The sequence below is a fragment of the Apodemus sylvaticus genome, chromosome 2 (genome assembly GCF_947179515.1).
Source record: "Apodemus sylvaticus chromosome 2, mApoSyl1.1, whole genome shotgun sequence".
Taxonomy (NCBI): Eukaryota; Metazoa; Chordata; class Mammalia; order Rodentia; family Muridae; genus Apodemus; species Apodemus sylvaticus.
In genome coordinates, this window is record NC_067473.1 from 48,101,724 (window position 1) to 48,111,697 (window position 9,974).

The 9,974-nt window shown below is 40.2% G+C and overlaps 1 pseudogene; it reads right to left on the reverse strand.

Annotated features, from left to right (window-relative positions):
- Positions 1–371: 371 nt before the first annotated feature.
- Positions 372–2,733, reverse strand: LOC127677862 (40S ribosomal protein SA-like; annotated as a pseudogene).
- Between the last annotated feature and the right edge of the window lie 7,241 nt (positions 2,734–9,974).

Consider the following 9,974-nt stretch of genomic DNA (forward strand, 5'->3'; position numbering starts at 1 on the left):
ATACTGTGCAGATATCTCTGTGTCTTCATTATAGAGCCCCAAGCAGGACCTCCCAAAGCCCCACAATATGTACTTTTTAAGGTGTCACACTGCCCAACACGTTCTCTCCACTGGAGGCCTGTGGCCCAACACTCTCCTTGTTCCCATTTCAGCAGAGCAGACCTCAAAAGCTTCAGAGAACTCTTACTACCTGAACTACCAGTGGGTTACACTAACTTAAGAATGCTAAACTTATGTTCAACTTTTTTTTTTCTTTTTTCTTTTCTTTCTTTTTTTTTTTTTTTTTTTTTTTTTTTTTTTGTTGAGCTTTTAGGAACTTTATTTTCCTTCCATCTTTTTTCCCTTTGCCCAGCTGTGTGCAGAGCAGCAGCTCAGGACCACTCAGTGGTGGCTCCGACCCCCTCGGTGGCCTGCGCTGTGGGAGCTGCTGACCAGTCCTCAGTGGCTGTCTGTGCACTCCAGTCTTCCGTGGGGAACTGCTGGATGGACACAGAGGGCACCTGCACACCTCAGACCAGTTGGACACATCAGGCTGGGCAGCAGTGAACTCAGGAGCTGGTGCGGTCCATTCTCCCTGGAATCCCTCCTTGGTCACAGCCTTCTCGGCAGCAGCCTGCTGCTCCTTCTCAATCTCCTCTGGGTCTTGGTAGAAGTAAAGATCAGGCATAGCCTCCCATGGGTGCTCACGGGAGATAGTACCTCGCATGCAGAGTACTTCCTGGGCCAGCATCCACCAAGAGCTAACATACTGTTGATTTCTGTTTCTCCCAGAAGAATGGAGGAAAAAGCAGAACCAATCCCAGTAATGCTTCCTGGAATCTACAAATTAATTCTAACTTAGGAAAATGTTATAAAAAATCTAAATGGACAATGAAATTTTATCACGATAGAAATAACATAGCAAAATTATATTGTACTGGCTGATTTTGTGTGTCAACTTGACACAAGCTGAAGTTATCACAGAGAAAGGAGCTTCAGTTGGGGAAGTGCCTCCATGAGATCCAGCTGTGGGGCATTTTCTCAATTAGTGATCAAGTGGGAAGGGCCCTTTGTGGGTGGCACCATCTCTGGGCTGATAGTCTTGGGTTCTATAAGAAAGCAGGTTGAGCAAGCCAGGGAAAGCAAGCCAGTAAGAAACATCCGTCCAAAACATAATCCACACATCAAATGAGGTACAAGGAGAAAGGAGGACTGGCCCCTGGTTCTGGAGAGACTCAGTGAAACAGTATTCGGCAAAACCAGAACAGGGAAGTGGGAAGGGGTGGGTGGGAGGACAGGGAAAGAGAAGGGGACTTAAGGGACTTTCGGGGAGTGGGGGGCTAGAAAAGGGGAAATCATTTGAAATGTAAATAAATTATATCGAATAAAAAAAAAAAGAAAGAAAAAAAAAAAGAAACATCTGTCCATGGCCTCTGCATCAGCTCCTGCTTCCTGACCTGCTTGAGTTCCAATCCTGACCTCCTTTGGTGATGAACAGCAATGTGGAGGTGTAAGCTCAATAACCCTTTCCTCCCCAACTTGCTCTTGGTCATAATGTTTGTGTAGGAAGAGAAACCCTGACAAAGACTTATATCATGTTGCTCATTTTAAAAGTATAGGTCAGTAACATTGAGTGCATTCATATTGCTGTGCAACCATCACCATCTTGGAGAATGAACTGAATGTCTATCCTCCTTAAAAATAGCAACTACCTAGCCTCCCCTCCTTCTAGGAATAAGCTACCTTTCCATTCTGTTGCTGTGCACCTTACATAAGTAGAATCATAGTTATGCTTTTTTGTAATGGCTTCACTATGAAACTTATAATGCCTTCAAGTTTTGCCCATATTGTAGTTGACCTTAGTACTCTCCCTCTTTCAGTCTAAATAATAGATCACACACACACACACACACACACACACAGAGAGAGAGAGAGAGAGAGAGAGAGAGAGAGCAACACATCATATGCTGCTTGTTCATTCATCTACAGATGAACACATAGGTTTGTTGAGAGGAATTTTCATATTTATTTCACTGTCGTGTCTTTAGCACTTTTAAAAAAAGTTCCCAGCCAGGCAGTTGTGGTGCACACCTGTAATCCCAGCACTCTGGGAGGCAGAGGCAGGTGGATTTCTGAGTTTGAGGCCAGCCTGGTCTACAGAGTGAGTTCCAGAACAGCCAGGGCTATACAGAGAAAAAAACAAATCCAATAAAAAACAAAACAAAACAAAAAAAAGTTCCTGGTGTGTATTAGGTGTTGAGATAATCTGCTAACTAAATGAATTAATATTATAACTGCTAATGTACTTGATTATAATTATAGCTACATAATAGGAATAGGAAGAGTAATGAGAAGAGAGAATGGCTGGAGGTTCATTTAATCACAAATGGCCAGTGATTTAATCAGTTATGCCCTTGTAATGTAACCTCCACAGAACCCTCAAAGAAAAGACCCAAGCACAGGTGCAGTCACAACACCAGTCTGCTCCTGGGTCACTTTGCGGTCACCACTTCTCTTCGCTCATTTTATCTTTCTATTTCTTTTTCTTACTATCCCCCAGTAACTATTCAATTGACTTTTGCAGTGATTTTTCCTATTCTTGTATCTCAGACAAAAATCAATAGCCCACTGAAACATTTATGCAGTGAGGCTGGATCAAGGCAGGGTGGATTGATTCTGTATATAGTACCTGAGCGAATATGCTATGCGGACACCTGTGGCCACGCTGGGGCTGTCATACTTCCCTCTTATCATCTATCAATCTTTACCCAAGGCTTTACTTTCAGTAAAGTTTTCAAAATGCAGAGCATTGCTCCAAGTGACATCTGATGTAGTAAACACAGTATTTACTAAAAGTGCTTACTTAATTCAAGCAGTACACTGTAGTAGAGCTATTCTGAAGAGAATACTCTCTGCAAGCTGTGATAGAGCTTAATTTCTACATTTATCTAAATTAAAGTACCTCTAAGGAGTGTTTTAACGGACTTTTATAAGCCAAGGTGTATCTGACAGAAATCAACTTCCATCTCAGGTCAAGCGAGGTTGAGCACAATCGGGCTGCTTTGATGGCAGAGCAGTTTGCAAAGCCTACAGTTAACAGTGATTGAGGTACATTATTCAATTTTTTTTTGAAATTGCTTGCTGCTAGATTCTGGTGTATTTTGTTCATGTCTAACTGGATTTTATAAACACCCAAAGATGGGGATTTATAAAGCCGACACTGACAGAACAATAGCTCTGTTGGGCCCAACTATTCATTCTTCAAACTGAATTTCTTATTTTTCCCTCTCCACTTTCTTATACCTTTTGACATTGGAACTTACAAAAGACATAGAAAGTCTCTTGTCTTCTTTTACTGGACCTCGAAATATTATTTTCTACTGAGACTCCTTTCTCAAAAAGCAAAGCATGAGCCCTGAGTTTGCCATCTCTCCAGATGTGCATCTGTCTTGAACAAGGTCCATGCTCTTCTAAGCATTGACAACTAGGTCATCTGCATTCCTGATGCTTCTGTCCTGACCTGGTGGCCTCGGGACTGGTTGTGGTAGATATAATTGGTTTATGACCCCTTCTCTCAAAGTACACTATACCTTTTCCATGTTTTCAAACAAGAGAACTATGTGAAATATAGAAAGTCTCAGATACTGGCTATGGTATGCAAATATCTTTCTTAGTCTGACAGCCTTTTCATATTATGCAAATAGTCATTTGCTTCAAAGCACTGCTATGCACTTCTGGATCTTGCCTGCTCAAATACCATCCTGCCAGGCAAAGTATCCCCACTGATATGGTAGGGGCATGGTTATTCATGGTGGTAAGATTTGCTGTACAGAATGGCGTTCCTGCCTGATGCTGTAAACATGGCCAAAACCCATGGCTACAGAAGTCATAGGTCTAGGAGAAAGCCTTTCGATTTTGTTATTGAAGATCCAAAAATGAACTCACACACCTATGGTCACTTGATCTTCAACAAAGGAGCTGAAAACATCCAGTGGAAAAAGATAGCCTTTTCTGTTTTGTTTTTGTTTTTGTTTATTTTTTGTTTTGTCTTGGTTTTTTTTGTTTTGGATTTTGATTTTTTTTTTTCAAGACAGGGTTTCTCTCTATAGCTCTGGCTGTCTTGGAACTCACTCTGTAGACCAGGCTGGCCTTGAACTCAGAAATCTGCCTGCCTCTGCCTCCCAGAGTGCTGGGATTAAGAGCATGCGCCGCCACCACCCACCAAGATAGCCTTTTCAACAAATGGTGCTAGTTCAATTGGAAGTCAGCACACAGAAGAATGTGAATTGATCCATTCTTATCTCCTTGTACTAAGCTCAATTCCAAGTGGATCAAGGACCTCCACATAAAGCCAGACACACTGAAACTAATAGAAAAGAAACTGGGGATGACCCTTGAGGACATGGGCACAGGGGGAAATTTCCTGAACAGAATGCCAATAGCTTTTGCTCTAAGATCAAGAATTGACAAATTGGACCTCATAAAATTACAACGTTTCTGTAAGGCAAAGGACACAGTCAAAAGGACATATTGGCAACCAACAAATTGGCAAAAGATCTTCACCAACCCTACATCTGACAGAGGGCTAATATCTAATATATACAAAGAATTCAAGAAGTTAGACCCCAGAAAACCAAATAACCCTATTAAAATGGGGTACAGAGCTAAACAAAGAATTTTCACCTGAAGAACTTTGGATGGCTGAGAAACACCTTAAGAAATGTTCAACATCATTAGTCATTAGGGAAATGCAAATCAAAACATCCCTGAGATTTCACCTCACACCAGTCAGAATGGTTAAGATTAAAAACTCAGGCAATAGCAGTTGTTGGCAAGGATGTAGAGAAAGAGGAACACTCCTCCACTGCTGGTGGCATTGCAAGCTGGTAAAACCACTCTGGAAATCAGTCTGGTGGTTCCTCAGAAAACTGGACATGACACTTCTGAAAGACCCTGCTATACCTCTTCTGGGCATATACCCAGAGGATTTCCCAGCATGCAATTAGGACACATGCTCCACTATGTTCATAGCAGTCCTATTTATAATAGCCAGAAGCTAGAAAGAACCCAATGTCCCTCAACGAAGAAATGGATACAAACAATGTGGTATATTTACACAATGGAGTACTATTCAGCCATCAGAAACAATGAATTCATGAAATTCTTAGACAGCTGGAGAACATCATCCTAAGTGAGGTAACCCAGTCTCAAAAGAACACTCATGGTATGCACTCACTGATAAGTGGATATTAGCCTAGAAGCTTGGAATACCCAAGACAAAATCCACATATCAAATGATGTCTAAGAAGAAGGAAGGAGTGGCCCCTGGTTCTGGAAAGGCTCAGTGCAGCAGTGTAGGGGAATACCAGGGCAGGGAAGTGGGAAGGGGTGGATGGGGGAAAAGGGGGAGGGAGGAAGACTTATGGGACTTGCGGGGAGGGGGATCAAGGAAAGGGGAAATCATTTGAAATGTAAATAAAGAATATATCGAATTAAAAAAAGAAGAAATCTTACCTTAATTATAATCTAAAAAAAAAAAAAAAGAAAATAGTCACATTATCAGGGAACAAATACAAATTAAGATTTAAAAAAATAGAAAAACCTATAAAAAATTATCAAGTAGATAAAGAAGGTAGAAAACAGTTCTCTTCATCCATAACTTATAACGTGAGCTATGAAATAACTGAGCTTTCATCTTCAATGCATCACACATCCTCCTAGGACGGAGGGAACCCACAAGTGGAGTCGAATGAGGGGCATAGAGCCCTGGTATCTGAGATATCTAAAACCCCCTCAGCATTTTTTCTTTGCTATTAACTTTCTTTTCTGTCCTTGTTTCTTGTGATCTAACAAGTTCATAATTGGGGACATCTAGAAACATTTTCCTTTAGATAGGCAGTTTGGAGAGCAAGATTTGCTAAAACTGACTACCTGAGCAAATGAGTGTCCAGTTTATCTTTAAGGGGCAAACCATGAGGAACCCCAACTGAGCCTTGGGTTCCTCATTAGCTCTTGTCTGATCTCAAATACTATTTTCTGAGCCAAACCTCCTAAAATAAGCAATTCCTAGCTTGAATGTTAACCATAGATCAGACCTTGGCCATGCCTTAAGGGGACAGAAAGTTCTGGACATTAGCACCCATTCATTTTCTTTTTCTTCTTTCAGGCAATCTGTCCCTCAAGTCTTTCCCATCCTGTCATCTCTCTGATGCTCTCAAAGACTTTTATGTGGGCTTTTTTTTTTTTTTTGAGGAGTCATTATGTGCTACAAGATAGTCTGCTATAGCTGTAAGTCATGATGGGCATTTTTAAACTGAAGCAGCTCTCTCTCTCTCTCTCTCTCTCTCTCTCTCTCTCTCTCACACACACACACACACACACACACACACACACACACACACATACACACACACACATACACACCAAGGCTACATAAAAGGAAAGACAAAATAGACTTTTCTCTGGCTTATGGCCTCTGTTTTGATTCTTCTGTGGAATTTTTGTCCTTATGATGCCACCACCTTGGACTTCCCTGCTATGGGCAGTCTCTCAGAACATCACAGTTGCTCTGATGTCTCTTTGATTGCGTGAATTGGTAACCTTTATGAAACTGTCTTTGCTTTGTCGCCCCTGGCATTCTCATTGAGGAAATACATGTGGTTCTACTGATTTTTAACAACTAAACGTTCATAAGTAGTTATCCTTCCACAATCTTAAAAAATGATCCAACCCATGCAACTGGGAAAGAACCTGCAGTCCAGCCTTTCACAAAGCTGACAGAGTCTGTACTTCTTGCTTTTCGAAGCTCTTGCCTGTCATTCACCCATCAGTTCATGAGTGACTTTGGATTATCTATCTATAATGTTCTTATTGTGACCAAACAGTGACCTGTGCTGAGGAATTGAGGTCAATTCGATTCAGCAGAACCTGGGGACTCTCGGGAATACTGATCAGCAGCTTTTACTGGACCTCTCTGAAGCTTTTATTACAAGAGATAGCTCAGAGTTCAAAGCAGCGACAGAGAAGTAATGATATATATATTACATATATATATGAAGTCATTCTCATCACTTTGACTAGATGTGCTGGGGGCAGGGAGGGGAGAGGCCCACAGGTAAATGAGAGCTGTTAGCACAATGTCCTTGAATGCACTAAGCCAGGGAAAGGAAATCTTGCTCAAGGCCTTCCATGGGCAGTGCAGGTGTTGAGAAAAAAGATCTAAGGGAGTGGAGTTCATGGGGCAGGAGGGTGTAGGGAAGTCTCTCTCATATGCAGGCCACATGTTCTCTTTGAGAGAAAAAATATATAATCAATGTTGTCTATAAGCCTTACTCTGCCCCATAACATGAACTTTTTCCCCCTTGAAATGCCCAGGTAACTGGTTCTCAAACATATACATTAATGCTTGTCAAGAAGTAAATATTTGAAAACAAGAACCTTATTAGAAAAAATTTGGGGGAGTATTTGGGCAGAAGCAAGAGGTAAGTTCAGAAAGTCCTGAGAAAGTACCTTAAGGCTGCCCCTTTGTTGGACCATGAGGGTAGATAGTTATGCCTCTGTCTAGCTAACCATGGTGACCCCAGAAGGGTGTGACTAGAATAGATGGCTCTCTTTGGCTCAAGGTGCTTCCTGAAGGACTGCTCTAAACGTCCTTAATAAATCCCTGTGTCTCATTCTTGGAGTACTACATATTCACTACAGTTACTAAAGTAAGCCGGAATCTAAAACAAGAAAAATGAAGTAAGTAAAATCAAACCCCAAGTAGCTGAAAAGTATGTTTTTTGTTGCTGCTATTTTTAAATGAACAACAGATAACAGTAAGTTATACAACCAGAATATCCTAAGGGCTTCATTCATAAAGATATGCACATGTTATTTAAAATAACAAGACCTTAAGAAGGCAAGCAAGTTTCACATTCATTTTTTTCCCCTCTTAGAAAATAATGAAGGTTATCTGAGTTCACACAATTTTTTGTAAAGAGTAACTTTGCTGCTCTGGCATTTCTTGTGTACGTTTTACTGAGGCTTTAGTAGAATAATGATCTTGAAGTGGGAAGAATGAAAGAGCAGACTTTCCCTCTGGTAGGACTCTTTCCTTGGTTTGGAGGTGAATGAATATTCATTATGACTAGACACTGGAGTGAAAGGGGGTGCTTGTAGTTGCCTTTATAATGACAGTAGGTCTTTATTAAAATATCTAATGAACAGAATAATGCTCTTCAGCTGAAGAGCTATCGGTTTTTATGATATTTGTGGAGTTAGTTTAAGCAAAATAAGCTGTTAATGTCTAGAATTGTCAGATTCCAAATTTTTAAGATGCTGTTTACATGATAAGGATGGCGAGTTTCCCTCAAAATGATTTATGTACATACATTTTATGTCTTTGTTGCAGCCAAATTGAAAATGAAAGTAAGAATTTATTGCTCTCTTGATAGTCTAAAGTATAGCTACTACTAACCTTTAAGTTCCCTTTCAGTTGGGTATGGGCGGGTCTGTTGCTATTCTTAGAAATCAGGAAGAACAACTTATGTATTTGAGGACACAGTGTTCTTAAACAGAATGGAGAAGAAATATTTCTATGTAAAGCATCAAATTAAAAAAATGTCAAGGCTCTAGCTTCACAGAGACTCAATGTACCAGGGCAAGGGATACCCAGGGGGTCCCCCACCTGCTCAGAGAAGAAGTGGAGGAGGCATGGGGGAAGGGTTGTGAGGGGATGAGTGGGAGGGGGCAGTGAGTGGGATGTAAAGTAAATAAGTAAAATAATAATAATAAAAAATCAAGGCTCAATTTGAAGGATAAAAAATATCTATTGAAGTATGATTCGTCTTACCACCAAAGTATCTTTATTTTCCATGCATTGTGTGCTACAGAAATAAGCATTAGTGATCTGAGGATTACAAGATAACTTGATCGATCTTGATTTTCAGATTCAGATTCCTAAAAGACACTACATGTAATTGGCATCTATATCTGTATGGTGTGATTCAAGGGGCGTCTCAAGTCCTTCTTCTCAACAAGTTTCCCAAATGCTGCCTGTTCAGTGTAACCCCAACTTGTGGCCATTGGAGAAGCTACTGGGGATGCTTGTTCATTTCATTCGCTGTATATCCGGAAGCCCAGGTCTAATGGAAATGTTTATGCACTCAGTATTGTGCATATGTTTGTTTAGACAGTTCTCTGCTGTTAGCATGGAGCTCTACCTAGCAGATTATCTATTGGTAGTTTCCTTGAAGATATTGCAGTACTGAAAGAAAGAACTATAAAAGATTGGGCTGGGGGTAGTTCTGAGTCCTCCATGGAGGAAACTCTAGGGGTTGCAAGAAGAACCAAAAACTGTGACTTTTTCGGTTCTTCTCTCAAGTCATGGTAGCTCACTTTCTATCCACCGATATTCTCTCAAGCAACAACTGTTTCTGATTGACAATGTCCAGTCCATATACTCTGTCCTGTTTTCACATCTGAAAGTGATAACCTGCCTCTAGTTCCTGCTTCTGAGCTCTGAAGACAATTCATTCTTCTCAGTCAAAACCAAGAAGAATAAAGTAAAAATGCTACTTGTAAGCAAAATACTGATTGTGTTTTCTATCAATTAAAAAAATGAAACAATTACAAGATTAAAGAAAGAATTTACTGCTTTTATTTCTAATAAAAATGCATTGCATTTTATCATTTATTCTTTGCATGGGTCACTAAGGACAAATGAATGTGATTTCTTATTATTGCCATTTGTATTATAACATTTCTCTGGTGCATCCAATAATTATGTTTTCTTTTCATATTAAGGTTCTTTAGTTCTAAGTATCTATATAAACCTTTCATGACTGTTGGTTAAGAAATGGAATGATATTTCCTGTGCTAAGCCAGTCAGAAAGCTCAAAGATACATTTTAAGGTAATAATTCCTTCCATGAGTATTTTGGCATCAGAGTCCGTAGGGTATCTCAGTCTAGATGTAGAAAATTTCATACTGGAGTGGAAGCCATCTTATAGAAG